The following is a 27,533-nucleotide window of genomic DNA, read 5'->3' on the forward strand; positions in this document are numbered from 1 at the left end:
AAGCACATTTCAGAACAAACACAGCTTCCCACCTATCTTGCAGCTTAAAGAGTTTGGTATTAATTCTTCTGTTGAGGCAGACATTTTCATATAAATAAATACTTGTTTGGCAGAACAAATTATACTAGTGAAAATATATCCTTTCATTCCATAGTCCTTCATTTCTTTTTTCTGAGTTTTTTTCTTTGAATCTGCCATGTCTTAATTCAAAGGTTCATCTTTGTCCTGAATCCTCCCGTGCCCTACAGCTTTCCTGGTGGCTCTAGGTCAATTTGCCTACAGATTGTTTGCCAGTGTACAATTAGCCAAAAGGCAATTTCCTAAATGGATAATTCTCTGAAAGCAATTCCCTGAGAAGGACAGCTTTTTGCAAATTGCTTTTTGGTAAAATGACCCATATTCCTCCCTGGATGAGTAATCTCATCCACTCACACGGACCGAACTACTGCTGTGTGCTCCTGTCTCCCACATCCACTTAAATATTCAACTTGTTCCCTGGACACATTAACATTTATATGTCTAAAAGCCTACTTCCCAGCACTCTTAGATCCAAGTTGTTCCTCTAGTATTTCAGGTCTCACTGAAAATACCACTTGTCACCCACTTTCCCAGATCAGGAACCTGAGTCAGTATTGATTCACTCATCATCTCTTCACCCTTCATAGGCCATCAATTGCCTAGTCCTGCTGACTTTAACCTCCTAATTTAATGGGAGAAGGCAATCACCAGATCCGTGTTTCACATAGATTCCAAAATGCTTTCAATCAATCACCTGCTCTTCGTCTTTGTTGTCTACTAATGAAGGTTGGTTCTGCCCTGTCCCTCTCTAGGCTACTCCAGGACTATGACAATGAGATCATAATTAATCTGCCTCCAATTTTCCCCTTTCACATTCTTCCTCTACCTTTCTACTAGAATGCACTTTTGCCAAAAGGGTTTTCCATGAAATGCAAGTCCTGCAAGAGGACCTGCTGAAATAAGTTCAGAAAATGCTTCAAATCCTGCAAGATGCAACACAAAGCTACAAGATGAGCTGTGTCCAGGTAAGTTTAGAAAACGCTGCATGCTGTGTCCTCCTCTTGCAAAATCACAAAGGCCATCGACATAATAAAGGTCCTGAAAATACTTGAAGTAAAGAAACACACAATATTGTATAACAAAACATGGCCCGTAAGCGTTTGACTCATGATCTCTTGCTTTCCCCAAAGTAACAGCTACTAACAAGCAGTGGAACACAGTTTGAAAATGCTGGCACACTGTGATTTGATCACACTAATGAAGTAAAGTAAATGGACTGACCCAGCCCGCTGCCCTCATATCTTCTGCCCTCTCCCCCTAACAGCGCGCCTCCTGAGGGTCCTGTGACTTGCAGTTCCTCATGAGCAGCATGTTCCTTCCCACGTGTCTTTGGCTCCCTTTACCTGAAATGCCCCGTTCCACCTTCTAAGTCCTACTCATCTTTCAAAACACGACTCAAGTTTCATCTCCTTTAGGAAACTTTTTCTAACCTCTCTGACCTATGTTTGGTTTCTCTTATAATGTCCTCCTATTCATCACAGCACTTACTGTCTTCTAACTAAAACTAGCTTTATTCCCCAAGTTGTACAATCCCCTCAGGGACCAAATCATTAGTACAGAGTAAGTGCTCAAAAAATAGCTGTTGTGCTGAAATAAACCAACCCATGATAAAAGTGATAGATGATAATATAATAAAGCTTTTAAGAATTTGTTAATTTAAGACTGCAAAATACCATAATCCCTCAATATTTCAAAAATATATGTGAAAAACTTCTTTTTCAAAAATTTATGTCATTTCTTTTTAATTAATGTCTTTTTTATTATTAGTGATTTGCAATAAAATTGTCCTTCTTATTTGCATTTGCATGCTGCAATCACTCATATCAGATATTCAAATATTTTTTCTTTATTAAGAATGAGGAAGAAAAAGAAATTACTGAAAATATTCACTAGGGCAACTTTCTACTGTGGAAATTAGCCAACACCACTTTGTATCTTGAAATGTAAACACCACCTACAATCAATGTAAGGACGCTGAATCCACGTCTCTGCATGGCCTTATTTAAACAAGAGCTGCTGTTCATTTTATTTGCTTCGAACCTACCAGACCTCTTTGGACCATGAAGCCGGTCTGAGCCAAGACTCCTATGTTTAGCTGTACATAAAAATGACAGCTTTTCTTCTGGGTAAAATTACCACATGCTGCGTTTGCCCCTAAACCTCAACTACCTTGTAGTCAAGGTCTAGAATTCCAGAAAAGAGTAGAGATTACTGACCGATTTTGAAAACTTTATCAACTTACTTGGGAATATAGGTTGTGCCCGGAGGTGTTGTATAGCAAACGTCTGAGCTGACTGCACACATTCTGATCAACTTTTCTCACAGTAGAGGAGCTGTCTCCCTCATTTGTTCATTCACTCACTTGATAAATGTGGGCTGAGCACCCATTATGTGGCAGACACTACGCTGTCACAAGGGCCACAGTATGATAATCACATAATCGTGTTCTATGTAACAGCTGCGTGAACTGAGCACGCACTGTGGGCAAGGAGCCATGCTAAGTTGTGCATGTGTGCTTTTGCATTTGACCTTTACACAAGCTTGTGAGGTCAGTGCATTGCTATCCCTTTTGATACAGTAGGAAACTGAGAGACTTAGAGACTTGTACAGCACCAGAGATCTTAGAGCTAGCAAACATCACAGCCATGTTTGAACCCAGACAACCTTCTCCTGACAAGCCCCTTTGTGCAGTTAACGGGAAACACAGCCTGTCAGTGGTCATACAATACCACTCTGCCATCAAAATTTCCACAGACATGTTCCTTGCCTGACCACTATCATGCTGTATCTTAAATAGCATTGAGCAGGAACTGTTTAGAGGGTCCTGAAGTGACAATAAAGGCACAGGGAATCAAATTAAATTCTTTGTTTTTTAATTAAACAAATTTGGAGCATAGGTGCTGGCAAGTATTCCATGAATATTGACTGATTGTAGTTAATGGTAAACTGTAGTTAATGTGGTTATACTGTGTGGCCTTTTGAGGTACCTTTCAAACAAGAGATTCTGTGATTAAAGAGGTAGCTTAATCTAGTTGTTTCTAGATTCCATCTCAAGACTGTCACTTGAAAATCACTTTTAACTCAAGTTATTTTCAAAGGAATGACTTGGGCTAAGCAAGACACTTATCCATATTTATACCAAATGAAAGAGGTCATCTGCAGAGGAATGGCCAGTTAGGACATATTTTGTCTCAACTTGCATCCCGTGAGAAAAAGGAATTCAAGATTAAAAAATAGAGCTAATTTGTTTTATGGCATCATGGAAGGACATATAGGAAGAAATATTAATCTATTCAATTATGTAACAAATGATTTTCTTAGGCAGTAAACTATTCTAAAAGTGATAAGTGTCTTTTATGGATCCGACATACTAGAAGTTGTTTTATAAGCATCTGACCAGTACAATGAATTATGGTGGATCCTGAATGCACAAAGAAAGCTGTTCTCCAACATTCATCTTGCAGATTTCCTGCCCCACCCTCCCCCCTGGATCACTTATCCGTATATTCTCCCCAAAGGCCAAAAAACAAGATTGCTTGACCAACATATTTCCTTACTAATTTATTAAGATGGTTTCTTGGGTTATACAATATTCCCAATCCAAAGGCCACTCACTGGCAAGAGAAAATAATTCCTTTTTTAATTAACAAGGAAAAAATATCAGACTGAATTCCAAGCGATTTGACCACTTTGACCTGGTCTTAGACCATCTTCACATTTCCGTGAGCTCAGAGGTGAGCTCCAAATCCCACTTTGGGTTTAAGTTTTGTTTAAAGTACTGTTTAATGGGAAAAGAAATTTTTCTAGCTCTCCTGGAATTTGAATGTCAGTAAGGTGACACCCAGGTGACACAGTGGTAGACTTCTATAACATGACATGATGTAAAGCCCATTTATGCGCAGAAGCCTGGGCTTTGTAGCAAGAATTAAAATGTTGTGCATCAATTCCTATATCCTGAATTTATCTTTTACCCATGGGAAGCGACATTTTCACAGGAATTTTTGGACGAGTGACCTGAAGTTACATTTAAGTCCAGTGTCCCTATGTTTCTTAAAGAGGCATTTATAGAAAACCAAATAAAATACCTTACATAAGCCAGTAAAACTTGCAGCAACAATATGACCATGCTATAATCATTACCATTAAAAAAATAACAAAGTTTGTGTGAACAGGACAAGAGTTCACCAACAGTTTAGCTCCTGATAGAAACACTCCAAGTTTAACCTGTTTTAAGGATTTGTATCCTAGTGATCAAAAGAACCCCCCTGGAGCACCAGACCTTGCTTCAAATCCTGCCTCCCACACTCACTGGGTGACCTTGGATATGTAACAGAATTCGTGTTTCCACAACCAGACCTCATAGAATTATCATGGGTTTAAGTGTGATAATGCAGTTAGAAGTTCTTACTGTGTAGCACACAGAAAGTGCTCAATAAATCTTGGCTGCCAGGTTTTACCCATTCAATCAACAATTATGGAATGCCTACAATTACCAGATACTAAGCTATGGGTAGCAAATAAAAAATGACTAAAAGTAGGATGATAATATGGTTAAAATATTATTTTTAAGTTTTACTTTGTTTTTTAAATTTTTGTGAACTTGGGTATTTTTCCATTGGCCCTATTTCTGCCAATGGCTTATGAGCTCCTCTAAAACTGTAGGCCACATCTGCAGGTCCCTTTGAGTCACTCCTAGCATACAATTACTTTGTGGTTGACTAATTTTTCTCTGCTGCAGGCCAGTACTGAAAGTTTAGGGGGTACATACTCAACCAATAATGTAGTTAAGGCTCAGTCATACTTTCTTATACATGAGTCTTATCACTGCTGAGATCATATTATGGACATCTGTATAAACTGATAGGGTTAGGGGACTTTTATGAAAGCAAGGCCTCTAAAAACTAACTTGTCTTCCCAATCAGATGTTGTCACCCCAACAGACTGGACTTTTTCAGAACTGTTCAAGATATTAGGGGTCAGGATCTCAACAGGATTTAGCTGCTGTCCTGTCCTCACACACCCAAATTTTCTGCTGTGACTCTAAACACATGGCAGGTGTCATGGATTGCTTTAAAAACTGTGTGTTCATGTGTGTGCTTGTACACATGTGTGTGTTTTGAAACTTACCTGTGGAAACTGTCCACCTGCAAATAACAGAAGGGAGCCATAAAAATTGTATGCAATGCTGAATTAAAATGTACAATATACATGTGTAGCTAAAATTAGTGTTGTGGCATAGTAAATCAATGACATAATCACATCTTCTGAACTTGATACTGCAATACTCATTATATGGTCCAACTTGCTGTTTTACCCAAATTAAAAACTCTATAAATTTTATCTTTGGCTCATTAGTTTGATCTTAAAATAATTTTGAAACTAATTAAATTTTGAGTAGTGAGTCCATTTTATTTTTTTTACCTTTGAATAAAACTTGCCTTAGTTTTTATTTTCATGCCATGAGTACAATCCAGCACTGGCCTCATAAAACTGACTTTAACTTTTCCAAACTCAATGTCAGGTTATGACCCAGGTCACTACTCGAGGATTAGATCTGTTTCTAATACAAGTCATCTTAAATCCTTTTTGAAGCAGGGTAAGGGGAATGTTGCTTTCCTGGGTTAGAATGGTAGTTCTGTGCTGTCACTTAGTAATGATAGGAAATCAACCAAGTCAATTCCTCTGGGCCTCAGTTTTCTCACTAATAAACTAAGAGAATCAGACTTAATGAGTACTAAGGCCCACTGACTGCAGTTTTTAAACCCTATGATTGTTTCAGTTAACAGGTTCTGTTTAGATTATATGATGAGAAACATGGTTTCTATGTAAAAATTAACCATGTTTCTATGTAAAAATTAATATAAATTTACAAAGAAAGAAAGAAAGAAAGAAAGAAAGAAAGAAAGAAAGAAAGAAAGAAAGAAAGAAAAAGAAAGAAAGAAAGAAAGAAAGAAAGAAAGAAAGAAAGAAAGAAAGAAAGAAAGAAAGAAAAGAAAGAAAGAAACTTAATTGTGAATGAATATTTGAGTTGAAGGTTAGAAAATTTCCTTAAAAATTCTTCTTACTGAGCTAACTCCAAATAACTACTTGAGGCACTTTTTATTTTTGAGAAACTGTTGAAAGAAATAATTGCATAATTAGAAGCAGGATGACCATGAAGATTTTAAAATCAGAAAGATCTAGATTCAAATCCTGAGTTCATGTTATATCTTGGGTATATTGTATAATCTCCTGGGCCTCCATTTCTTCACCTGTAAAATGTGGATAATATGTGCCTCCTAGGGCTGCTGTAAAGATTAAATAAGACATATAAGGCATCTAATGTGGTGACTGGCTCATGATAAACACTCAAATATTTTCCACTTTTCATTTTCCTTTCTAGAAGTCTTTGCACTAAGGACAAGAAATTCTTGTTTCAGTAGAAAGAAGAGTGAAATTGATGGGCTGTGAATCTCCTGAGTCTAGTAAGGCAGTATTCCACAGTGGTTACCAGTGGGCACTGCAGGGTCTTAGAGACTTGCATTCAAATGCAAACTGTCAATTACTACCTTTGGGACTGTAGGCAATTTATTCAAGTTCTCTGAGATACATACAGTTTTTCATCAGTAAATTAGCTATTGTAACCCTTAGGAAGAGAGAATGCATCACAGTGTCTACATCATCATAACAACACAATATATGGTAGCTATTTTTATTATGCTTCTGCTCTCCAAACTTGAAACAGTAACCAGAAGAGAGAAGGAAATCAAGTAACATTTTTGAAGGAAAAGACTGGACAAGTGACTGTTGGCTGATGATGAGAATCACCTAGCATGTCTGTGTGTCTTCTAGGAGCAAGGATGGCCCTGGGGCCCCACAGCTTCCCATGGAAGGCATGTCATTTTCAAAGACATCTTTCCTGACATGAAAACAATGCCGTGAAAACTACTTGTGTTCTTTTTACGGAACCAGCTAGGGATTCCTCATGTTTTTTATTCTCAGTTAAAATATTATTCCATGACATTTTTCATGGGTGTGCCCTGGTTGTCTGCAGCCAACATTTTAGGAGATGTGTGTTTATGGAGATGTGGATATGACTAAAAACTTTTGGGAAATCTGAAATAAAGTTTAGATCTATCCCATTAGGTAGCCTTGAATTGGTTGCATAAATAGATCTAAAAACTCTTTACTTACATAAACATGTTAAAAAATACTGGCACTTCATTAGATTTAAACATCAACAATAACAAAATGACATTAGAGGATTTACACTTTGCCGTGTAGTTATCTCTAGAGTCCCAAAATATCGAAAGTTCTATTACTGGAACTTTTAAAATTGTATCATCATTTTAGACTGACATTTAAAAAACAGCAGTAATGTGTGGGCTCCCTCTGCTGGACCTTCAGACTGTGAATGCCAGAAAGAGTTTTCAGTACTTTAAATTTACCCAGCCAATTGGATTACTCATGGTGATGAGATTAACACAAAGAAGTGATGTTGATCCATTTCAAAATCCACAGGAAAACAGTTTGCTAAATAAAGAAGCTGAAATTAGTTGGGAATGTTCTTCTGTTAGTGTTAATAAACTGGGATTTTATTTTGTTCTGTTTTAAGTAGGAGACAGTAGACTTTTGTTTTGTTTTATGTTTCAAAAAAGAGGCATAGATTTTCTTTGGAGAAGGGTCACATGTGTTCCATGGTACCTGTTGCCAGGGTAACCATGTCCTCTGTCTATACACATCAAGGCCAGTTATTTCATTTAGAGACAATCAGACTATCAGGTCAAAGGAAACAGAAAATGCAAATCATGATGTTCATGCTGTTTCAGAAAAACTACAATGTGATTGTCCTTCACCCCAACTCAGAGAAGTTTTCTCTTTAATAGTGAATTTCTTTAAATGTTACAAATATTACTGTCTCCTTAACATAATTATTTTCTGGTGGATACGTAGGCACTTCATGCTTTTGCACTGGGGGGCTTTCTCTATTTATTGAATTTGGAAAGGAGATTTGAGGACAAAATGTTCTTTAATAAAATTAGAACTTCTCTCTTCTGAGAGTCATACAACATTTATCCAAAAGTCTATAAAAATATTACCCCATTTAGCTTATGGAGCATTTCTGAATAGCATTTCTTTTTTTTAGTGCCCAATGATCCTGAATTTAGATGCTGTGTTTAAAAACTGTTTGCTGAAGGAAGGCTATAATTAATATAAGGAATACTGAATTCCACTTTGAGAATGGCAAGTTATTGGTTGACTATTTACATGAAGAACAAAAATAGAACTTGTTGCAGAAGACTGTAGTTTGATATATTCCTTAGTTTAGTGTCGGTTTTTACAGTGAGATGCACAAAATGTAAATATACAAGTGAGCACTCATGTATTTACTAAAATGCAAAATTTATTTTGTTGTTTAATGAACATTATATTCTTATTGTTTACTTTTTATTATAAAATTCCAAGCCCATTAAAAAGGTTTTTTAAACCTTACTCCATAGGTATTGATAGTGATCCCCATATCAAACACAGCCACAAATTTATCAATATATCTAAGATGATCTTTTTTATAATATCTCTGGAAAGGTAACCAAAGAAATTCCTTAAGCTGAAAAGTCTCAGTAAATTAGCATCTTCAGGGAGACCTAATTCCTTATTTTGCTTGAAAAGGCTAAACACATATTTCCTCAAAGTTTTCATTTTTAATTTTCTTTTTTATGGTGCATTGCATTGCTGAGGATTTCAAAAGACCTCCCTCCAAAAGGAGCACAGCTATTCTGCCTCATTTCACACAGGGCTTCCCTGGACCCACCTCCCAAGGGAGCGGGAGAAACTAGAAAGTGTATTTGGGGGAAAGATACGAATGTGCAGTAAACTGTAACTACAGCGACCACATATTCTAATTTACTGGGGTAAACTTGTTTGACTCCTGCTTTCCTGGCATAGTTATTAACAGTGCCATTTCATTCTCAAAAATGTCTGTCTTAAATTATATGACCTTCCTCTTTATAATCTAAATACTTCTGACTACATTACCATTTGTTTTTTAGAATATCATTTCCAAATGTACATTTACCTAAACTCTAATTTCTCTATACACCAGGAGTTCTATGGTTAATTAATTTTAAGAAATGCTGTGTATTATATGCAGTAGTCTTCTTGGAGAGTCTAAGATACATTCACATATTTAAGACTGCTTGACTTTGCTCCAAAATTCGGGGGCTAACTACCAGCCCCACCGTGTTGTTTGTATAGAACTATAACTATCCATAGTTACATAAGCGCTCAGTTCCAATTAGCACAGGATCCATACCCCACCCCTATAATTATTTCCTTGCACCCCATCAGAAGGACTAAAATTGTGGGGAAACAAAGGTACCCATTAAAATGCCAGCTCCAAGAACTCTGCTAGAGAATATCAAAAGGGCTCCAATTTAACACAGAAAGTGTTCATAAAGTACATGTCTAAACTGTTTAGTTAGAAATTAGATCTCATTTCCCCATGCGTTCCCACTGATTTCATTAGTTCTCAGTTTAGTCCTTATTATGTTCAAAGCACTAGTTACATACTATTGTGAATGCATAAGAGAAACTGTTGCATCCAGGATGCTAACAGTGGGTAAGAGACTCCTCCCCTCCTCAGTCTCACTGACTCTGTTCTGTTTTTGTTTTTTCCTCACAGCACAATAGGCTTCTCCTATTCTTTATCATTCTCTAATTAATTATGTTTACTCTTTGTTTTCTATCTTCCCAACTAAAATGTCCATTTCTCAAGAGCAAATGTTTTGTCTGTTTTATTCAGTAATTTATCTCAAGCATCTAAAAAGAAGTCAGCACAAAGTCAATGTTTAATCAATTCGTCTCGAAGAAACAAACAAATGAGCAAATAAGTAAATAAAGAAATAAACTCTTTAAGTAAAGTTTTAGTGATGGGGCCCAGCTCACAGTATTTGTTTTTTGAAGAATGAAAGTATGAAGGCATAGATGAATGAGAGTACAAGTCAGAGTGGGACACAAAGTTGGGAAGGTATATTAGAAACAGGTCATGGAGAACCTTGAATGTCATGTTAATGGCCCAGTTACCATTTATTGTGACATTACTATGGGTCATGCACTGTGCGAGAAATAATAGCAACGTCTTCCTATAACAAACCCAGAAGGAAAGACTGTGTTCCCAATTTTAGATGAGAAAACAGACTCTCACGAAGGTTAAGTAACTTGTCCCAAATTGCATACAATGAAGCCTGGATTCAATTATCTGTCTAATTATCTGTGACTCCAAGATTTATGCTCATCATGCTGCCTTTCATTCGGCAAGCAGAAATTCATAAAGATATGTGAGTAATGGGGTAAAATCTTTGTCTCATACTTTTACAGATAATTGCTACCACTATGAGTGACAGATTATACAAGAGGATGAATGTTAGATCTTAGTAGCAGTTGGATTCCAGCTGTGGAACTCAGAATACAGGACAGGTTTGTAGATTCCATAGTTGGAACACCCAAGACAGTGGCTAATAGCTTCATGAGACTAGCGAGTGCTTGAAATAAGACTAGTACCAACTGAGATGTACTCTAAGTGTAAAATACACAATGGATATTGACAGACATGTTACAAATAAAGGATGTAAAATATTTCATTAGTAATTTTTAATTGATTACATGTTAAAATGTATCATGGGTATATTCAATTAAAGTATGATAAATTAATGTTTCTTTTACTTTTTCTGTGGTGGCTACTAGGAAAATTAAAGTCACATATGTGGCTTGAATTATATCTTTGTTGGACAATTATTCACGTAAAGGAACCCTTTGAATTCTTAAGGGATCACAAAAGGAACAACTTAGGGTAAGTAGGCCAAGGAAAGAATATTGATCATCTTGAGAGAATCCTACATTTAGGAGCCAGGAAAGAAGGAGGAGATGACAAAGGAGACTGGGGAGAGATCGAAGATGACAACATTAAGATGGAAATTTGGCCACAGGTTGCAGAAAGGCCAGGGAGAATGACAACAGGAAAGAGGCTGTTACATTTACCAGTTAGGAGGTTATTTGTTTTTAGGACTTTTCATAGAGTGGTTGTGGTAGAAGCTGGTTTAAAAAAGGAATAGGGGTGGGACTCAAGATACATTTTTAAGGAAATGGATGATATGAACATGTATATAAGTTTAGTGGAGGGGAAGAGAGAAAAGATTCAAAAGGAAGAAGAGATTGTTGAGGTAGTGAAGTCCTATCACCAGTTCTAGGAAAGTAACTTGCCTAGGAGAGGATTCAGATACTTTTTCTCTGAGGCCACAGAGAAGGAAAAGAAATTCAGGAATTTCACATGATTTTATTTCTTATATTCTCTGGGATAGAAGAGATAAGGTTATAGCCCATGTTAGAAGATTGAGGCTAAATTTGAGAGCTTGAGAAGTATGAAAAAGGCTCAGAAAAGACAGAGTTGCAAGTCATCAGTGTGAAGTAATAAACAAGTAGGAAATGAGCAGTGAAGAGCCAGTGCAGTTTGGGCGGCATAAATGCCCAGGAGCACAGCTGATGCAGTGATGTCGCTGTCACAGACAGAGCTAAACTTTCTGAGGCTTACCCAAGATTAGGAAAGAACCAAGTGTGATTGAAGGACATGGGGCTGCTTCTCTAGCTTGTGTAAAAGTAACAAAAACCGTAGAACACGATGTCCAAGTTGTATTTAAAAAAGCTTTCAAAGCCAGTCTGGGAACGGACCTCCCTGATACGAAACAGGGCCTGGGTCAGGCGTGTGTGTCTGGCTCTGTGACGAAGGGCCTCAGCTTCTGCAGATCACCCACATCAGCAAGTCAGAGGCCGCAAGAATGAACATGGATTTCCATCCATCCTTATGAGGTGCCAGCACAGTCTCATGTGATTCTAGTCTGCTTGGTGACTGTTGCTTCCCAACTGCCCACCTTCTGAACGTCAGGCCAGCACCAGGCGCAGAGACGGCCAGGCAGGAGCTGCTTATCCAGCCCCACAAGCTAACTTCCTGTAAGCAAGCCTTTGATCTGTAATAGAAAAACAAAAAATACATCTATATTGCAACTGTTTCTACTTCTCCAGTTTATTCCTTACTGATACTGAATTAAAAGACTAGGAATGATGGCAAACACTGCAGTTTATTTTTTCTCTTTTGTTAACTGAAGTATAATTGACTTACAATATGTATAAGTATCAAGGCACAACACAGTGACTGCCTATTTTTACACATTATGCAATGATGACAGCAGTAAGTGTAGTTACCATTGGTCACCGTACAAAATTACTACAATATTACTGGCTATACTCTCTGTGTTGTGCATTATATCCTTATAAAAAACTTATTTTATAACTGAAAATTTGTACCTCTTAATCCTTTTCATCGATTTCATCCACCACATGCCCCACCCTCTAGCAGTCACCAGTTTTTTCTCTGAGTCTATGAATCTGTTTCTGTTTTGTCATATTTGTTCATTTGTTATTTAGATTTCACATATGAGTGAAATCATAAAGTATTTGTCTTTGGCTTATTTCACTTAGCATAATATCCTCTAAGTTCATCCATGCTGTTGCCAAGGCAAGACTTCATTCTTTTTAGAGCTGAGTAATAGTCTATTGTAGATTTATACACCACATCTTCTTTACTCATCTATCAACGAGCACTTGGGCTGCTTCCATATCTTGGCTGTTGTAAATAATGCTGCAATGAACAATGAAGTGGATGTATCTTTTCAAGTTAGTGTTTCTGTTCCTTTTGGATAAAAACCCAGGAGTGAAATTGCTGAATGTATGGTAGTCCTACTTTTAATTTTTTGAGGAACCTCCATATGATTTTCCATAGGAGCTATACCAATTTATCTTCCCACCAACCGTGCACAAGGGTTCCCTTTTCACCACGTCCACATCAATACCTGTTATTTCTTGTTTTTTTTTTTTTTGATACAAGCCAGTCTGACAGATGTAAGGTAGCATCTCATTATGGTTTTGATTTGCATTTCCCTGTTGAAGTGATATTGAGCATCTTTTCATGTGCCTACTGGCCATCAGTATGTCTTCTTTGGAAAAATTGGTGTATAATTGTTCACAGAAGTTTCCTATGATTGTTTGCATTTCTGTGCTCAGTTGTAACTTCTCTTTCACTTCTGATTTTATTTGGGTCCACTCTCTTTTTTCTTGATCTCTTCCCGTATGGTTTGACAAATCCCTTTAGTGTTATTTGTCATGTATCTATTGTAAATTTTAGTTTGTGGTTACCATGAGGTCCATGAATATCAACCTATTCATATAGCACTTAATTTAATAAGCTGATAGTTGCTTAGGTCAAATGCCTTCTAAAAGTACTACATTTTTACCTCCTTCCCCAGATCTTATGTTCTTGATGTTATATTTTACATCTTTTATTTTGTGCATCCCTTAGGTACTTATTGTAGGTATCAGTGATTTTATTGCTTTTGTCTTTTAGTCTTCATGCTGAACGTGGTGATCACTGCCTTTGCTATATATTTGCCTTTACCAGTGAGTTTTTTTTTTTTCATTTATTTTCTTATTTCTAGTTATGGCCTTTTCTTTTCCACTTAAGATCCTTTAACTTTTCTTATAAGGCTGCTTTAGTGGTGATGAACTCCTCTACTTTTTGCTTGTCTGGGAAGTGCTCTCTCTCTCCTTCAGTTCTGAATGACAGTCTTACCTGGTAGAGTATTCTTGACTGTGTTTTCCTTTCAGCACTTTAAGCACACCATGTCACTCCCTTCTGTACTGCAAAATTTCTGCTAAAAAATTAGATGCTAACTTAATGGGGGCCCCCTATATGTGACTCTCTGCTTTTCTCTTGCTGCCTTTAAAATTCTCTCTTTAACTTTTGCCATTTTTATTATATGCCTTGGTGTTGATCCCTTTTAATTCATTTTATTTGAGACTCTGAACTTCTGACCTGAATATCTGTCTCCTTCCCCAGGTTAGGAAAATTTTCAGGAATTATTCTTCAAATAAGTTTTCTATCCATTTCTCTCTCTTCTTTTTCTGGGACCCCTATAATGAAAATGTTAGTATACTTACTGTTGGCCCAGAAGTCCCTTAAACTATTCTTATCTTTTTAAAATTGTCTCCCATCTTCCAGCTCTCTGATCTGTTCTTCCATGTCATCTCTCCTGCTGTTGATTCTCTATAGTAAGTTTTTAATTTCAGTTAGTATATTCTTCAGGTCTGATTGATTCTTATATTTTCTAACTCTGCTGAAGATCTTTTCTCCTTCATTCTTCCAAGTTTGGTGAGCATTTTTATGAACATTATTTTAAACTCTTTATCAGGTAAATTGCTTATCTCCATTTCATCAGGGCTTTTGTGAGGTTTTAGCTTGTTCTTTTCCCAGAACATATTACTCTGTCTCCTCATTTTGTTTGACTTTCTGTGTTTGTTTCTATGAATTAGGCAAAATAGTTACTTCGCCTGGTTTTGAAAGCATGGCATTGTATATGTAGGCACATTCCTGGTGTAGACTGCATGTTCTGGGCAGCTTTGGCTGGCTGGAGATGGAGTGTGTGCAAACCTGTACAGAGGTCCCAGGAATACTGCAACAGGGCTGCCTTGGTGGAATGGCTCAAGTTAGAAAAGATGTGGACCTGGGGTCCTGGGGTGTGCTGTGATGGGGCAGCCTTGGTGAGACAGATGGTGCTGGAATGGGTATGGGCAGGGGAGCCAAGGGCATGTTGTACCAGGGCTTCCTTGGGAGAATGGCTGTACCTGGTGTGTGCCAGGGCCCTGGGGCACTCTGCGGTAACCTTGGCAAGCTGGCTAGAGTGCCTGAACCATGTTCCCCCTGGCACAATCAAGGTTTTGGAAGAATGTAAAACATAGTACTCCTGAGCACCTCCAAGCCCAAAGAGACTTCTAGCAGCTCCCTGCCTGTTTGGCAGATATTCTAGGGCTAGCAAATGGATTTCCTTCACACATAGTCTAGGTGCCCTTTAAATGACTGTTTTTTCCACTATTTCTCATGGTGGATGAGTCTGCATGCTGGCCCCTCAGTGATATCCCTTCCCACTACAAGTTGCAGCCTGAGGGTGGGGTTCCCACTGACACCATGGCTCTTTCTCGCCTACCCATCTCTGTGTGGCCCCTCTATCTTTCCTTGGGCAGAAGCTTTTCAATCAGCCCTCAAGTATTCCTCAGGATGAATTATTCTTTATGTAGGTGTAACTGTGTATGTCTCTGGGAGGAGGTTAGTTCAAGGTTTTCCTATACCACCATCTTGAACAAGAACCCAACTTATTCATTCATTTACCCATTTATTCTGGGTGCCAAAATCATACATCATATAAGATACAGGTCTTGACAACTTTTCATTAAAACAAACAAAAATAAAACTGTCTGCATGGAGTAGAGTGGGGGCCCAAGGCAGGGATGGTCATTCTGCCTCGCTTAGATTCCAAAGGAACACTGAACTGAGATTGGTGTCTATTGTCTAGAAGGCACATTTGAGAATAAAATGAAAATCAGTCACTCCTTTGGGCCCCAAGATATGAAACAAGTAAAAGGAGATACTGAAACTTGGAAGAGATTTTCAGAAAATCATGTAGGCTCCTAAGTTTTAAAACTGTAATTCTACTCCAAGCATCACCTATTCATTATCTATCACTCCAATTCAGCTCATTCTCTCATATTTCACGAGCACATTTCCTAAGCTCCTCAAACACAAATCTCTGCAGTATCCGCTACTCTTTTTTTCCCATTTCTTCCAACACTGTTATCCTTCCTGTCCTCTGCCACTGCCTCCCTAGTTGGCCATCAGATTCTGATATGTCTACTTCAGGATTGTCTCTTGCATGAACAACCTCCTTTTCAACTCTGCTGCCACCATTGCCAAAATAAGACTATCATTGTTTCACATTTGGACATTTTCAGGAGCTTTCTAATGGATATTTCTGCTCCCAGAGTTCCTACAAAAAAATCATACCCAGTCACTCTTCTGCATAAACTTCACTGAAGCCCTTCTTGAAATATTTTCACTCTTGATCATAGAACCTTTTCAGTCAAGGCTCTGACAACCGTTTTCTGCATCTCCCATCATTTCTCATTATTTATCACCACTGGATTTCTTCTGGTCATTTTAAAATAACACCATGCCTTTCAGAACTTTGTGGCTTTTGCATGTGGCGTTCCTCTGACTTAAAATGCTGCACACACCCTTCTATTTAGGATAAATGCTTCCTAATTCTTCAAGATAGAGTCAAGTCTCCATTAGGCAGAGTCCCTCTTTGGTGCCCCAGAACACTGCATGCTCACCTCTTCTCTCACACAAACTCTGCATTAAATCATAATTATCAGTTTGTATGTGTGTCTCATTCTGGCGCTGCCATCTACCTGGGGCTCTAACAACCGCACAGTGATGATGCTCTAGCTGTGCATGGGAATGTCCTCATAAAAGTTCATTAAATTAATGAATTAATTAATGAATATCAGAGAGAACCGTATTTCAGACGGAGGTTTACAATTATTGCTCAGGCTCCAACCTAGTCTATTTAACCTATAATGTAGACAGAATATGGTAGTTCAGATAAATTTGCCAAATGTTGATTCTAGAACTTTGAATGCAAAAAAGGTAATATGGCCATTTATTGAGTTAGATCTATACTGTAGGCTGGCCCATGAAGCCAGTCAAATGTATACTATTATTTCTATAGGTAAGTACTGTCTTCAGTTTTCAGGGACAAGGGAACATAACCACTCCAGAAGTGGCGGTGCCCAAGCTGAAGCCATGCAACCTGCCTGGTAAATGGGAGGGAATGGAGAGCAGAATGCCAGCAATGGCGTTTGTTTTTCCTTCACAGGGCATGGCTGCGTGGCCTTGGTGTATACTGAGAAGTTAAGCCCATGGTTTGAGGTGTACAACTTCCCTCGCCATAATCCAGAATATGTGCAGCTGTATCAGAGAAGCAGGAGACATGGGATTCACAGAATAGCTCTTGTTTTCGGGAAATCCCTTTCTGCCCCTGCAGTCTAATGCTGTCTGTGCTATTATCTTTAAGTGTGGATATTTGTAACCCTGGTTACTGGTATTTTAAGGAGTGACTCTGAATGTTAAATTTACAGTGAAATTCTTTTCTTCTGAATAAAATTCTTCTGAATTATCTCAATAATAACATTTTTCATCTAAGCAGTCTTTTGACAAACCTGTGTTGAATGTCTACCATGTAACAGCTAATGTACTAAGCACTGAAAATAGAAATAAATGATTCCTATTCAAAAGAACAAGTAAACAGTCAATAGAAGTTTACTTTATGTGAAGTAACATAAAGAAATGACAGAGGTAAGACTATTTCTGTCCTCATGGAGTTTATATGCTAGCAGGGAAAAAATATGTATAATTATAATGTGATATACCCAATAACTGGGTGAGTTTAACCCATACAAAGGTAGTTCCTAACCCAGATGTGGGAGACACACAGGTGGGAAGGGCAGTTGTAGTAACAAGTTTAAAAATAACCACCAATTACTCTTGCCTTTTGACATTCATGAATTTGTGTAACGCCTTGACTTTATGAGTGTGGGTGGGACCTAATCCATAGACTATGGCAAAAGTGAGAGGTTATCACTTTTATGATTATATATCGTAGAACTGTGGTTTCCATCTTACAATTAGACTTTCTAATGCATTCTTGACTTACACACGTTTACAAAGCGAGAAGCCATTTTGGGCCCTCAGTCCAACAGGCCTAGAGGAACTAAACCCTGTCAACAATGATGTAAGCTTGGAGATGTACACGTCCCAAGTTGAGTGCTCACAGAAGACCCCAGCCCTGGATGATGCCTTAGTTACAACCTCATGACAGACCCTGAAGCAGGACTCAACTAAGCAACACCTGGATTCTTGACACATAGAAATTCTTAATAATATATAACAACAACAACAGCCAGCGGCACAGGGAGCAAGGGACCTGCCCCGGTGAGTTGATCATTTTGCTCCAGTCTCCATGAATGCCTGGCCTGGGTGCAGCCTCAATAGGCCCAAGATCACTGGAGGCACATCTCCAGGTCAGTCAGCTCCCTGCAGGCAGGTGCAGTGCGGTCAGGAGGAGGGGGTGGGGGCGGATGCAGAGGGGGGCAGCAGGAGGCATGGGCTGCCCAGGCAAGCCTGAGGATTTCCTCCCAGTGTCCCCTTCAGCCTGCTCTAGGGGTGCCCTCTGCTGCTTCAGGGTGGCAATTGGCATCCCTCCAGGTGGGTCGAGTCCTGGGAGGCTTCCTCCATTAGACAGGCAAACAAATAGACAGACACACTAGCCTCTTCCTCCATTTAGAAACAAACATATATCCTAACCTCCTCCTCCTCCATTAGATAGGTAGATACATACATAGACAGACACACACACACACACACACACACACACATACACAAGCCTCCTCCTACTCCTCAGTTAGGTAGAGAGACACACTAATCTCCTTCATTAGATACTAGGTAGACAGATTTAATAGACACTTTCACCTCTTCCATTAGATAGATAGTCAGTGAGATAGACGGATACACACACTAGCCTCTACCTTCTCCTGTTAGAGAGAGAGACACATACACGGACACACGGGCCTCCTCCTTCTTCTTCATTAGATATAGATAGAGACAAACTCACAGACACACAGACAGACACACTAGTCTTCTCCTCCTCTCACAGAAAGATAGACACTCTAGCCTCCTCCTTCTTATTGATTAGATATAGGTACATACATACATATCAGATAGATAGACAGACAGACATACTAGCCTACTCCACCTCCATTAGATGCATAGAGAGATAGATACACACATTGGCCTCCTCCTTATTTAGTTACAGATACATAGACAGACAGACCCGCATGCAAACACACACAGACACACACACACTAGCCTTCTCCTCCTCAATTAGGTAGGTAGGTAGATAGACACACTAAACTTGTCATGCAACGAACAGATGGACAGATAAAAAGATACACTAGCCTGCTTATAGGCTTCCAAAACATAGAGAGATAGATAGATAGGTAGGTAGATAGGTAGATAGGTAGATAGGTAGATAGATAGATAGATAGATAGGCAAAGAGAGACACATTCAAGTCGCCTCCTCCTATGTTACATAAACAGACAAACACAAACATAAACTAGCCTCTCCCCTCCTCCAATAGATAGGCAGTCAGGCAGGCAGTCAGACAGACAGACACACTAGAGGCAGGGCACGGTAAGGGAATGCAGTCTGCGAAGACGAACGGGGAAAGGGGTGCCCATGGAGAGCCAGAGGATTTTCTCTCATGTCCCTAGCTGCCTTACCTGGGGGCGGTCTCGACTCCTCCAAATTCGCCAGACTCAAGCCTTTGAAATCAGCCTGCTCCTGGGAGCGGGCGTGGTAAAGACAGGGGAAGAGGTCGGTGGCAGAGGCGGAGGCGGCACAGCACTTAAGGGGGATGCCTCGGCGAGTCGGTCATTTTCCTCTCATCTCCCCCTCTCCTGGCCTCGGGGCGGCCTCTGCCACCTCAGGTTTGCGAAATTTAAGTCTCCGTGACAGCGAGGTCCTGGGATGCTGGCGAGGTGAGCTCAGGGGACAGGGACGTCGTGGGGAGCGGTCTTCCTCAGTTGAGCCGATCAGTTTGCTTCCATCTCCACAAGGGCCTGGCCTGGGGGCGGCCTCTCCTGCCCCAGGTTCACAGTATGCATGTTTCCAGGTCAGCCTGCGACCCGGAGGCGGGAGCTGTGCGGTCAGGGGCTGCATTGAGGAGGCGGGGCTGCCCCACCGAGCCCGTGTATTTGCTCAGATCGCCCCCATGGCCGGCCCTGGGGTTGGTCTCTGCTACCAGGTACAAGAGGTGCACATCTCCATAGCTGCCGACTCCCGGGAGGCAGGTGCGGGGTGGTCAGGGTGGGGGGAATGGACAGGGCATTGGCGGCTACAGAGAGGGCAGAAGCGGGGGGCACGTGGTGCCCAGGCAAGCCTGTGAATTTCAATCCAGTGTCCCCCTCAGTCGGCAATGGGGGCGCCCTCTGCTGCTTCAGGGTGGCAATTGGCATCCCTCCAGCTGGGTCGAATACTGGGAGGCTTCCTCCATTAGACAGACAGAGAGACATATAAATAGACAGACACACTAGCGTCTTCCTCCATTTGGAAAGAGCCATACATCCTAACGTCATCCTCCTAATCCATTGTATAGGTAGACAGATACATACATAGACAGACAGACAGACAGACAGACAGACACACACACACACAAACTAGCCTCCTCCTACTACTCAATTAAGTAGGTAGAGAGACACACTAATCTCCTCCTTCATAAGATAATAGATACACAAATTTAATACACTCTTTCTCCTCCACCATTAGATAGATAGAAAGTGAGATTGACGGATACACACACTAGCCTCAACGTTCTCCTGTTAGAGAGACAGATAGCCAGACATATGGGTATCCTCCTTGTTCTCCATTAGATATAGAGACAACTCTCAGACACACGGAGAGACAGACACACTAGTCTTCTCCTCCTTTGATAGACAGAGAGATAGATACTCTAGCCTCCTCCTTCTCCTCCATTACATATAAGTACATACATAGATATCTGATAGACAGACAGAAAGACATACTAGCATACTCCTCCTCCAATAGAACCCTACATAGACTGTTAGACACAGTAGCCTCCTCCCCTTTAGTTACAGATACATTGATAGACCAGCACGCACACGCACACACACACACACACACACTATCCTCCTCCTCTTCCTCAAATAGGTAGATAGGTAAATAGACACACTAACCTACTCCTCCAACAGACACTGAAATAAAAAGACACACTAGCCTAGTGCTATGCCTCCTCTAGGTAGGTAGATAGATAGATGGATAGATAGATAGGCTGGCAAACAGAGAAGCACACTTGTTGCCTCCTCCTCCATTAGATATACAGACAGACACACACATAGACTATCCTCCCCCATCCTCCAGTAGATAGGCAGTCAGGCATGCAGTCAGACAGACACACTGGAGGCGGGCTGCGGTCTGGGGACTGTGTTCAGCGGCAGCGACCGGGGACAGGAGTGCCACTGGTGAGCCATAGGATTCTCTCCCATGTCCCTAGCTGCCTTGCCTGAGGGCGGCCTTGTCTCCCACAAATTCAATGGACTCAAACTTTTGATGTCAGCCTGCGCCTGAGAGCAGGTGTGGTAAGGACAGGGGAGGAGGTCAGTAGCAGATATGGAGGCGGCACAGCACATCAGGGGGCTGCCTCGGCGAGTTGGTCATTTTCCTCCCATCTCCCCCTCTCCTGGCCTCGGGGCGGCCTCTGCAACCCCAGTGTGCGGGATTTAATTCTTGTCAGCCAGGTCCTGGGAGGCTGTGGAGGTGAGCTCAGGGGACAGGGACGTCGCGGGGAGCGGACAGCAGACTGAGTCGATCAGTTTGATCCCATCTCCTCAAGGGCCTGGCCTGGGGTCGGTCTCTCCTGCCCCAGGTTCACAGTATGCATGTTTCCATGTCAGCCTGCGCCTCAGAGGATGGCGCGGTGAGATCAGCGGCTGCATTGAGGAGGCAGGGCTGCCAAACCGACCTCGTGTATTTGCTCAGAGCTCCCCCTTGGCCGGTCCTAGGGCTGATCTCTGCTACCCTAGGTACACGAGATGCTCATCTCTGTCTTTTCCGGCTCCTGGAAGACGGGTGCAGGGTGGTCAAGGGGCGCGGCGGGGGCGGGGCGAAGGCGTCTACAGAGAGGCGGAAGCGGGAGGCACGGGCTGCCCAGGCAAGCCTGAGGATTTCCTCCCAGTGTCCCCTTCAGCCTGCTCTAGGGGTGCCCTCTGCTGCTTCAGGGTGGCAATTGGCATCCCTCCAGGTGGGTCAAATACTGGGAGGCTTCCTCCATTAGACAGAGAGACAGATAAATTTGATAGACAGATTCACTAGCCTCTTCCTCCATTTAGAAACAGCCATATATCCTAACCTTCCCCTCCTCATCCATTATATAGGTAGACAGATACATACATAGACAGACACACACACACACACTAGCCTCCTCCTACTCCTCCATTAAGTAGCTAGAGAGACACACTAATCTCCTCTTCGATTACATAATAGATACATAAAGTTAATAGACTTTCTCCTCCTCCATTAGATAGTCTGTGAGACTGACTTATATACACACAAGCCTCTACCTTCTCCTGTAGAGAGACAGACCGATAGCCAGACACATTGGAAATCTTTTTCTCCATTAGAAAATAATAGAGACAGTCTCACAGACAGACGGACATACACACTAGTCTTCTCCTCCTCTGACAGACAGAGAGATAGACACTCTAGCCTTCTTCTTCTCGATTAGATATAGATACATATATAGATATCTGATAGAGAGACATACTAGCTTAGAGACATACTCTTATTTCTCCTCCATTAGATGCACACATAGACAGACAGACACAGCAGTCTCCTCTCCCTTTAGTTACAAAAACATTGATAGAGACCAGCACGCGCGCACACACACACACACACACACACACACTAACCTTATCCTATTTCTCAAATATGTAGATAGGTAGATAGACACACTAACCTCCTCCTCCAACAGACACTCAAATAAAAACACACACTAGCCTACTGCTATGCCTCCTCTACATAGGTAGATAGATAGATAGATAGGTACATAGATACATAGATACATAGGCAGGCAAAAACAGAAGCATACTAGTCGCCTCCTACTCCATTAGATATACAGACACATACACACGTAGACTATCCTCTCCCATCCTCCAGTAGATAGGCAGTCAGGCATTCAGTCAGACAGACTCACTGTAGGCGGAGCGCGGTCTTGTGACTGGGTTAAGTGGTGGCGACCGGGGACAGGAGTGCCACTGGCGAGCCATAAGATTCACTCCCATTTCCTTAACTGCCTTGCTTGGGAGCGGCCTCAGCTGCCCCATGTTTGCCAGACTCAAGCCTTTGAAATCAGCCTGCTCCTGGGAGCGGGTGTGGTGTGGTCAGGGGAAGAGGTCGGCAGCAGATACGGAGGTGGCACAGTAGCAAAGGGGGATGTCTGGATGTTTTGGTCATTTTCCTCCCATCTCCCCCTCTCCTGGCTTCGGCAAGGCCTCTGTTATCCCAGGTTTGCGGGATTTAAGTCTCCTTGACAGCAAGGTCCTGGGATGCTGGTGAGGTGAGCTCAGGGGACAGGGATTTCACGGGGAGCGGACATCCTCTGGTGAGCCTTTGAGTTTTATGTCATCTCCACAAGGGCCTGGCCTGGGGGCGGCCTCTCCTGCCCGAGGTTCACAGTATGCATGTTTCCATGTCAGCCTGCGCCCCAGAGGCGGGAACAGTGAGATCAGGGGCTGCATTGAGGAGGTGGGGCTGCCCCACCGAGCCCGTGTATTTGCTCAGATCGCCCCCTTGGCCGGTCCTAGGGTTGGTCTCCGCTACCCTAGGTACAGGAGGTGCTCATCTCTGTGTTTTCTGGCTCCCGGGAGGCGTGTGCGGGGTGCTCAGGGAGAGTGGCGGGGGCGGGGCGGGAGCGGCCTCAGCGAGGGAAGAAGCAGGAGGCAAGGGCTGCCCAGGCAAGCCTGTGGATTTCCATCCAGTGTCCCCCTCAGCCTGCAATGGGGGCGCCCTCTACTGCTTCAGGGTGGCAATTGGCTTCCCTCCAGGTGGGTCGAACACTGGGAGGCTTCCTCCATTAGACACAGAGACAAATAGATTCACTAGCCTCTTCCTCCATTTAGAAACAGCCATATATCCTAACCTCCTCCTCCTCCTCATCCATTATATAGGTAGACAGATACATACATAGACAGACAGGTGCACAGACACACACACACACACACACACACACACACACTCTAGCCTCCTCCTACTCCTTAATTAAGTAGCTAGAGAGACACATCAATCTCCTCCTCGATTAGATAATAGACAAACTTAATAGGCTCTTTCTCCTCCTCCATTAGATAGATAGTCCGTGAGACTGACGATACACACACTAGCCTCTACCTTCTCCTGTAGAGAGACAGACCGATAGCCAGACACATTTAAAATCTTCTTCTTCTCCATTAGAAAATAGAGACTCACAGACACACAGACATACACACTAGTCTTCTCCTCCTCTTACACACATAGAGATAGACACTCTAGTCTCCTTCGTCTCGATTAGATATAGGTACATATATGGATATCTGATAGATAGAGAGACATACTAGCTTACTCCTCTTCCATTAGATGCACACATTGACTGATAGACACAGTAGACTCCTCCCCCTTTAGTTACAGATACATTGATAGAGAGACCAGCACACACACACACACACACACCCCATCCTCCTGTTCCTCAAATATTTAGATAGGTAGAAAGACACACTAACCTACTCCTCCAACAGACACACAAATAAAAAGACACACTAGCCTACTGCTATGCCTCCACTAGATAGGTAGATAGATAGATACATAGGCAAGCAAACAGAGAAGCATACTAGTCGCCTCCTCCTCCATTAGACATACAGACAGACACACACATAGACAAATGACTAGCTTCCAATGGGCAGCCCCCCTCCTCCTGCCACCACAGCTGCCACTGCTGTGGTCATCCCAGCTCCCTGACCAAATCGCACAGGCCTCCAGGGAGCAGGCTGACCTAAAGTGGTGCATCTGGGGAACCTGGGGCAGCAGAGGCCGCCGTAGGCCAGGCCACGGGGGAGATGGGAGCAAATGACTAGTTCGCAAGGAGCAGCCCCCCTCCTCCCGACGCCGCCCTTACCTTTGTTGCCTTAGTTCCAGCCCCCGGCCATGGTTTTATTGAAGTGCATATACAGGGAACATATCTCAACATAATAAAAGCTATTTATGACAAATCTACAACCAGCATAACACTCTTCAGTGAAAAGCTGAAAGCCTCTCTTCACTAAAATTTGACAAGGATGCCCATGCTCACCATTTCTTTTCAATAGAGTATTGAAAGTCCTAGCCATAGCAATTAGACAACAAAAAGAAATAAAAGGGATCCAAATTGGAAAAGAGGTAAAATTGTCATTATATGCAGATGGCATGATGCTACATTGAAGAAACTCTAAAAGCTCCACACAAAAACTACTAGAGCTAAGAAAAGAAAGCAGCAAGGCAGCAGGACACAACAGCAACACACAGACATCAGGGGCATTTCTTTACCTTAAAGTAATAAACACTTTAAAATTGCATCCAAAAACAAACAAACAAACAAACAACTTAGGAATAAATCTGACCCAGCAAGTGAAAGACTTATATGCGGAGAACTACAAAACACTAAGGAAAGTAAAGAGAACTTAAAGAAATGGAAAGCTATCCCAGGTTCTTGCACTGAAAGAATTAATATTGTTAAAATGGTCATCCTGCCAGAGCAATCTACAGATTTAATGTGAACCCTATCATATCACCCAGGACGTTTTTCACAAAACTGCAACAAATCATCTAAAAGTTTATAAGGAATCACAAAAGACCTAGGATTACCAAAGCATTCCTGAAGTAGAAGATCAAAGCTGGAGGAATAACTCTCCCAGACTTCAGACAATGCTACAGAGCTACAGCCATCCATGGTGTTGGTACAGAAACAGATGTATGGACCAATGAAACAGAATAGAGAGCCCAGAAATAAACCCACAGACCTTTGGTCAACTCATCTTCGACAAAGGAGGCAAGAACATACAATGGAGTAAAGAACATACAGGTGTAGGAAAAACTGGACAGCTGCATGTACATCAATGAAGTTAGAATACTCCCTTACCCCATACACAAAAACAAATCCAAAATGGTTTAAAGACAAGACACTACACACCTCTTAGAAGAAAACATAGGCAAAACATGATCTAACATACACCTCAGCAATGTTCTCCTAAGGCAGTCTACCCAAGCAATAGAAATAAAAGCAAGAATAAACAAACGGGACCTAAATGAACTTAACAATCTTTTGTACAGCAAAGGAAACCATAAGAAAAACAAAATGACAACCTACAAAATGGGAGAAAATACTTGCAAATGTTTCGACAGACAAAGGCTTAATTGCCAGAATGTAGAAACAGCTCACACAACTGAACAACGAAAAAACAAACCACCCAATCCAAAAATGGGCAAAGACCTAAACAAGCATTTCTCCAATGAAGACATTCAAATAGTCACCAGGCACATGAAAAAATGCTCAATATCACTAATTATCACAGAAATGCAAATCAAAACTACAATGAGGTATCACCTCACACCCGTCAGAATGGCCATCACTCAAAAGTCCTCAAATAACAAATAGAGGCCATGGAGAAAAGGGAACCTCCTACACTGCTGGTGGGAATACAGTTTGGTGCAGCCACAGTGGAAAACAGTATGGAGATTCCTCAAAACTCTAAAAATAGACTTGCCAAAAACTTTTGATTTCATGGGGCAGGCCAACAAGCTCCCAAAGGCCCAGGCCTCGCCCATTATTCCGCCCAAGACCGCCTGTGCCCAGGAGGGTCGGGCGGCCTGCGGTCGCCAGGCAGGCTCACCTACACAGAAAGGCCACGGCCTGAGGGCCAGTAGGAGGTGCTCCGTGGCCCATCCGGCGCCCTCCCACCTCCCGGGGCTGCACCTGCTTTCCCAAACCCGCATAAGAGAGACGGCCAAGATGCGGGGTTCAGTCACTACTGATGTGAGGGGGGGCACCACGAACCAGGCCCCCGGACCCCCGACACCCCTCAGGGTCCAAACGGGCCACATGGCCCGGGCCTCACCCACACACCCCTCCCTGTGCGCCTCCCCAACTGCGCAGCCCAGGCCTCACCCTCCGGCTCCCTGACCTGAGCGCCCCCACCAGCGCCCCCTTACCTGCCTGGCGGCTTGCAGCGGCGGCGAACACAAGCGGCGGCCCGGACCCCAGGCCGTGTTCCTCCTTGGGAAGCCGATCCAGGAACACCCGGCTCCCGCCAGCTTCCACACGCTCTGCGCTGGTTCCGTCGTCCCAGCGTGCGCGTCCATGCGCGTGCGCGCCCCTCCTCCTCCCTTCCGCAGCAGGGACCCCCGGGCCAGGGCTCCTGCTGTACCGGACTTGGCAACCGAGGCCTGGAGGAGCCGGGCTTGCCCGGTGGAGGGGCAGACCCACCCCTCCGACCCACCGCCAGCCCAGGCCGGTCCCCATCCCCAAAACAGCCCCACTCCACCACCAACCGGTCCGGGCACCCAACTAGAACCACCACCGGTCCGGGCCAAGCCACACCCATCAGCCCCACTCCCACTGCTTGCCTCCCCCGCCACCCCACCCCCATGACTGCCCCCTCAATGCTTAATTCTGTATTTTTATAGACATAAACTTCTTAGGCCAGTGGCCTTCACGTTGGAGCACACCTTGGGGTACACAGAGACTGCGCAGGGCACGTGGGCACAGGTAATATGGGAGACAGGATTTCCAGATCTCCATTTCCCACGTGTGTTACTACTCAAAGCAGACCCGTGACATGAGGCTGTCCTCTGCTAGCCTCTCATGCGAGCTTTTTCACACTCGATTAAAAGCACCACCAA

Source organism: Camelus bactrianus, chromosome 18, assembly GCF_048773025.1.
Source record: "Camelus bactrianus isolate YW-2024 breed Bactrian camel chromosome 18, ASM4877302v1, whole genome shotgun sequence".
Lineage (NCBI taxonomy): Eukaryota > Metazoa > Chordata > Mammalia > Artiodactyla > Camelidae > Camelus > Camelus bactrianus.